A 6,406-nucleotide genomic window follows, 5' to 3' on the forward strand; every position below is an offset into this window, starting at 1 on the left:
ATTTATTAACATTGTATTACCTCAAAGTGGAGAAGGCAATGGCACCCCACTCCAGTACTCTTGCCTGGAAAATCCCATGTACGGAGGAGCCTGGTGGGCTGCAGTCCATGGGGTTGCTAAGAGTCAGACACGACTGAGTGACTTCACTTTCACTTTTCACTTTCATGCATTGGAGAAGGAAATGGCAACCCGCTCCAGTGTTCTTGCCTGGAGAATCCCAGGGACAGGGGAGCCTGGTGGGCTGCTGTCTATGGGGTCACACAGAGTCAGACACGACTGAAGTGACTTAGCAGCAGCAGCAGCAACCCCAAAGTATAAGAAGTATATGCATATGCCTTTTTCATATATATGAATGTTTATAGTGGATTATGGAGAAATTATCACTCTTGTTTTGTTGTTGTTCAGTCACTCAATCGTGTCTGACTCTTTGCGACCCCATGGGCTGCATACGCCAGGCCTCCTGTCTCTTCACCGTCTCCTGGAGTTTGCTCAGACTCGTATCCAGTGAGTCGGTCATGCCACCCACTATCACATCCTCTACTGTCCCCTTCTCCTCCTGCCTTCATTCTAGTTAGATTTGAGAAAATTGGAATTTGCTGTGGGAAATTAGGACACAACCTCGTACAATGTCAAAGTAAGTGATGTTATAATAGATTTCGGAGAACTTCCAGAGGAAGATGTATTTTGTATGCTCTCTTAATATATTGCATGCATTGTTTTGAAAGAACTTACCCAGTTTGAAAGAAAGACGTTGAGATGTTTAATACTTCCCTAACTACTACCTCTCCCTCCAATCAAAACACTCGCACATGTGCAGTCTATTTGTTAGTCTATTCATCAGGCTCTTTTTAGTTGCAAGAACCAAAAAATGTAACACAATCATCTTTAAAAAGAGCAAAATTGTATTTCCCAGGCCTTTGATCAAGGATCCAGGTTCTTTTTGTCTTCCTACTCTCCCCTTGGACATCTACGTACAGTTTACCTTGATAGAATTTAATCGTGTTCCCACGGCTCAGTTATGACTCGCTCCCTGGGGTGCAGCTGGAGCTCACTTCCCTGAAGCACATGGCCATGTGGAGAGTGGACACAACTATCGGTGGGAGCTCCTCTGGAAAGAAGCAGGGGGTGGGCTTGGGGGAGGCAGCCAATAATGTCTGTGATAATTCATTCTATTTCCACAGTTATAACCAGAACTTGAAAATCCATGTCAAATTTAATGGACAGTAAAAGTGTCAGACTTTATTTTTTGGGGCTCCAAAATCACTGCAGATGGTGATTGCAGCCATGAAATTAAAAGATGCTTACTCCTTGGAAGGAAAGTTATGACCAACCTAGACAGCATATTCAAAAGCAGAGATATTACTTTGCCAACAAAGGTCTGTCTAGTCAAGGCTATGGCTTTTCCTGTGGTCACATATGGATGTGGGAGTTGGACTGTGAAGAAGGCTGAGTGCCGAAGAATTGATGTTTTTGAACTGTGGTGTTGGAGGAGACTCTTGAGAGTCCCTTGGACTGCAAGGAGATCCAACCAGTCCATTCTGAAGCAGATCAGCCCTGGGATTTCTTTGGAAGGAATGATGCTAAAGCTGAAACTCCAGTACTTTGGCCACCTCATGCGAAGAGTTGACTCATTGGAAAAGACTCTGATGCTGGGAGGGATTGGGGGCAGGAGGAGATGGGGATGACAGAGGATGAGATGGCTGGATGGCATCACTGACTCGATAGACGTGAGTCTGAGTGAACTCCGGGAGTTGGTGAGGGACAGGGAGGCCTGGTGTGCTGCAATTCATGGGGTCGCAAAGAGTCGGACACGACTGAGCGAGTGAACTGAACTGAACTGAACTGAAAAGTACAGATTAGTTGAATAATCTATAAACAGGAAAACAGAAAGATGAGAGTTTTCTTTTCACTTGTGTGTTATAATCTGTTGGATAATCCAGTACTGGCAGTTCCACACCACACAGCAGAGACGTGATAGTTGTAGCCCAAAGAATCTTTAAAACAGGGTCATTGTTCACGAACTTTGGCCACAGAGAATCAGTAATAACAAACCTAAAAAGGAGCTCATGTTAATCAGTGTTCTTTCCTGGTGACTTTATCAGGGAACACACGCTTCCTGGTATTGAGCGGACTGCTTATAAATGTGATTTTGTAAAGTGAGAATTATACCTTCCTCCGAGGGTTAGTTTGTGAATTGAGTGAGGTAATATACAGTCAGACTCTTACGCCCAGCATGTAGCGTGACCCTGGAGGCTGCCAATCTTGAGGTGCTCCCTGTCACCATTTGGTATGACAGTTCAGATGGCCTTCAACTGCTTCTTCTCACCCTTCTCCCAACCCCATTCGTGCTTAGTTGTGAACTTCTATGGGCTCTGTTTCTCTGAAGTGACTCACATCATCCCTCTTTCCCCTACCGTGACATCTCTTGTCTGGGTCTTCACTTCTCTCACATTCCCGTGGTCCCTTTCTGTTATTCATTCACGTGGCCATTGTTTAGTTCAACATGCCACTCGTCTGCCATGTGCCAGGCGCTGGGTGAAATGCAAAGTGTGAGCAGTGAACAAAATGGACAGGGCCCTTGCCTCCCCTGAGTGTTTATTGTACCGGGATGCTAGCATTAAATAAGTATAGCTCTGTAAATTATGGCAAATGCTTCTAAGGGTGAACCAGGGAGAAGATCCAATGACCTTTCCTTGCCACCAGTCTCATCTTCACCTGTAAGACTGAAGATGTAACCATGTTGGAAGCATAACTTTGGTTATGTCACTCCCTGCCTCAGAAGCCCTCAGTCATTCTTGGAGTAAATACAAACTCTTAGGTTCTAGATTCTCCAGAATGTAAAATTCTCCATTTCTCAAGCTTTAGTGGATTCCAGGTTCATTATAAACACCTCTAATCCTAGCAACACTGCTGACCGCCGTCTCACTCCTAACCCACCTGTGTTAGACACGCTTCTTTGTGTGCTGCTGAGAGCGCGCATATATTCCTGCTCCCTCGCACCAGACTCCTTCCCTTGCCTCCTCCTCGGAGCTGTGTCTGTACCAAGAAAACCTCTGCCCTGCGGTCATCAAGCTCCTTCCTCACTCCAGCCATGGAAGTGTGAAGTAACCGAAGCCACCAGAGCAGCATGCCAAACATCCAAAACCGTAACTTCTGGCCGCTTTCCCTCTGCATTAGGAACCGTAAGGATGAACCACGTCAAACGTCACGTACCTGTTTCCTTTAGTCACCGCGGGAGTCTGGACACCCACTCATCTGAGTCCCTGCTTCTCAAAACTTTATAGCCGGTTATTGACCTTCATTTACATGGTTCCTCTATTGTCCCAGCCTCTGCTCCAGATGCATTGAGTTTCTTTCCTTAAAACAGCGACCTGACTTCTCCCTGAGGAGGAGTCTCACTCAACCCTCTCAAGTAAAAGCTGGTGTTTCTCTCATCCCTAACGCCTCATGCCTCAGAGCCAGGAGGTAGGACAGGCAACCCCCGACCGTGAAAAGCTCTAGCTCTTGCACATCTACGCCATCTGGATACACAGTTTATTACCTCTGTGTGTGATTGTTGCCTGCGAGTCCCCTGGGCTGTGCCTTCTCATTACTTGAAAACCTGAGCTGCTGGATCACAAGCTTCCTCTCCATTCAACTCCTGCCATCGCTCTTTGCGACTTCAATATCCACAGAGATAATCACCCAGTGTGGCAGTTCTCACTTTGCACAAGTTTTTTACTACACTGTAGTTACACCAGTCTCCGAACAGCATGCTTCGTATCTCAGTGACCACAGTGGATTACCCGTGAGGAGCTGCATGAAGTGCAAATTCCTCATCCAGCTCTGCAGTCCCCAAGTCGTTATGTAAACAGCAGATGAGCGTCACGAGCTTTCGGTCGAGCTCTCTCAGTCACTGATCCCTGCACTGCTCTTCTTCAGTGCTTCAGGTCACAAGGCAGCAAAACGTGGAGTCATGTTACCTGCTTGCCTCCCAGTGATGAACCCGTGTGATGTTTCACAAAAATGGACAGCCGAAAGAGGAAATTGGCCAAAAAAGGTGAAAGTGCAGCAAAGAAGTGATGATGCTAGAAATGAAATTGGTTAGGAAACCTGAAAATCAAGTTTTGCTGTTAGGAAACAGCAATGTCAAGACAGGATGAGACCTAAGCCTGCCTGGAAGGAGGAACCGTGGGGAGAAAGTCCAGGAAGCAGGAAAAATGAGGTAAAGTTGTGTGGACATCTTTCAGTTTGAGTTGCTTTTGGAACAGAAAGCCACTTTTGGTTGAGAAAGACTGTCTTCTACTTTGGATACAGTACCTTCTGTTTCACAAGGGCTGCTGCTGCTGCTGCTGCTAAGTCGCTTCAGTCATGTCCGACTCTGTGTGACCCCATAGACGGCAGATTCAGCCAACCGCAGGAGGCATGGAGTGTAGGACGTATTTAATGAGAAAATCTGTGTGAGTGGATCTGTACAAGGCAAGTATCAACTGTAATAATAATAATAAAAATCTCAGTCAGTTTGACTAGCATTCAGGCGAAAATGTCAAAATTAGTTACTATGTTAAAAGTGAAAGTGAGTGAAGTCGCTCAGTCGTGTCCAACTCTGCCACCCCATGGACTGTAGCCTACCAGTCTCCTCCGTCCGTGGGATCTTCCAGGCAAGAGTGCTGGAGTGGGTTGCCATTTCCTTCTCCAGAGGATCTTCCCAACCCAGGGATGGAACGTGGAAAGGCAAACTGTAGTTACAAAGGGACAGAAAAGCAAACTTTTCTGCCAATAAAGACTGGTTCCATCATTTTAGACAACCACAAGAACTGATTCACACTGAGCTAGCTGGTGGCTCAGTGCTGTGAAATATGCATCCAGATTTCATAGATCAGTTACAGCCACTGATCATGACAAAAGGATGAAGATGTTGAGAGGAAGTGAGACTGATTTAAAACTTCACGTTGAAGAAACTCTTGGAAATAATTTACAACACTGAAAATGCAAAAGATAAAATGTTGGAAGCCAATCCAAACTTCAAAATAAGTATGACAATTTATCAAGGCATAGAAAAAGGTAAGTTGTAGGGTGAGAAAAAGGCAAGCACAATTTAAATTACTCTCGGCAAAGTTATTAGAAAGAAAATAGTAATTCTGATGTTGAAGCTGAAACTCCAATACTTTGGCCACCTGATGCGAAGAGCTGACTCATTTGAAAAGACCCTGACGCTGGGAAAGATTGAGGGCAAGAGGAGAAGGGGACGACAGAGGATGAGATGGTTGGATGGCATCAACAACTCAATGGACATGGGTTTGGGTGACTCCGGGAGTTGGTGGACAGGGAGGCCTGGAGTGCTGGGGTTCATGGGGTCGCAAAGAGTCGGACATGACTGAGCGACTGAACTGAACTGAATGTCTCTCATGTTTCAAATTATAGTGTACTAAATAAATACTACTTTTGCAATGAAAATTCTGTATACATGTATAATTGGCAATAAGGGAGTTTTCAGTGTTTTAAGAAAAAGTTTTTACAGTCATAGAAGAACTGTACTTTTTAATAAGATCGCTTTGCATGATTTCTGCTTCATGGTCACTTTTTTTTTTATCTCCCTGTGCTATTGTGCAACTAGGGCTTCTGTACTCTAGGTTCCCAGTTCCTTGATCAACTCAAACTCAAGGACCTTTTCATTGAGCACATGTTGGTCATCTGCTCCTTGGTTCATCCTTGTTATCGTCAAAATCAGTTCAGTTGCTAAGTTGCTGACTCTTTGCAACCCTATGGATTGTAGGGGACCAGGCTCACCTGTCCTCCACTATCTCCTGGAGTTTGCTCAGTCATGTCCATTGAGTCAGTGATGCTATGTAACTATCTCATCCTCTGTTGCCCACTTGTTCTCCTGTCCTCAGTCTTTCCCAGCATCAGGGTCTCTTCCAGTGAGCTGGCTCTTCAAATCAGGTGACCAAAGTGTTGGAGCTTCAGCTTCAGTCAGTTCAGTTCAGTCACTCAGTCATGTTCGACTCTTTGTGACCCCATGGACTACAGCACTCCAGGCTTCCCTGTCCATCACCAACTCCTAGAGCTTGCCCAAACTCATGTCCATTGAGTCCGTGATGCCATCCAACCATCTCATCCTCTGTCATCCCCTTCTCCTCCTGTCTTAAATCTTTTCCAGCATCAAGGTTTTTTCCAATGAGTCAGTTCTTTGCATCAGGTGGCCAAAGTATTGGAGCTTCAGCTTCAGCATCAGTCCTTCCAATGAACACCCAGGACTGATCTACTTTAGGATGGACTGGTTGGATCTCTTTGCAGTCCAAGGGACTCTCAAGAGTCTTCTCCAGCACCACAGTTCAGAAGCATCAATTCTTCAGCACTCAGCTTTCTTTATAGTCCAATTCTCACACCCATACATGACCACTGGAAAAACCATAGCCTTGACTAG

The sequence above is a fragment of the Bubalus bubalis genome, chromosome 10 (genome assembly GCF_019923935.1).
Source record: "Bubalus bubalis isolate 160015118507 breed Murrah chromosome 10, NDDB_SH_1, whole genome shotgun sequence".
In the NCBI taxonomy this organism is placed as follows: domain Eukaryota; kingdom Metazoa; phylum Chordata; class Mammalia; order Artiodactyla; family Bovidae; genus Bubalus; species Bubalus bubalis.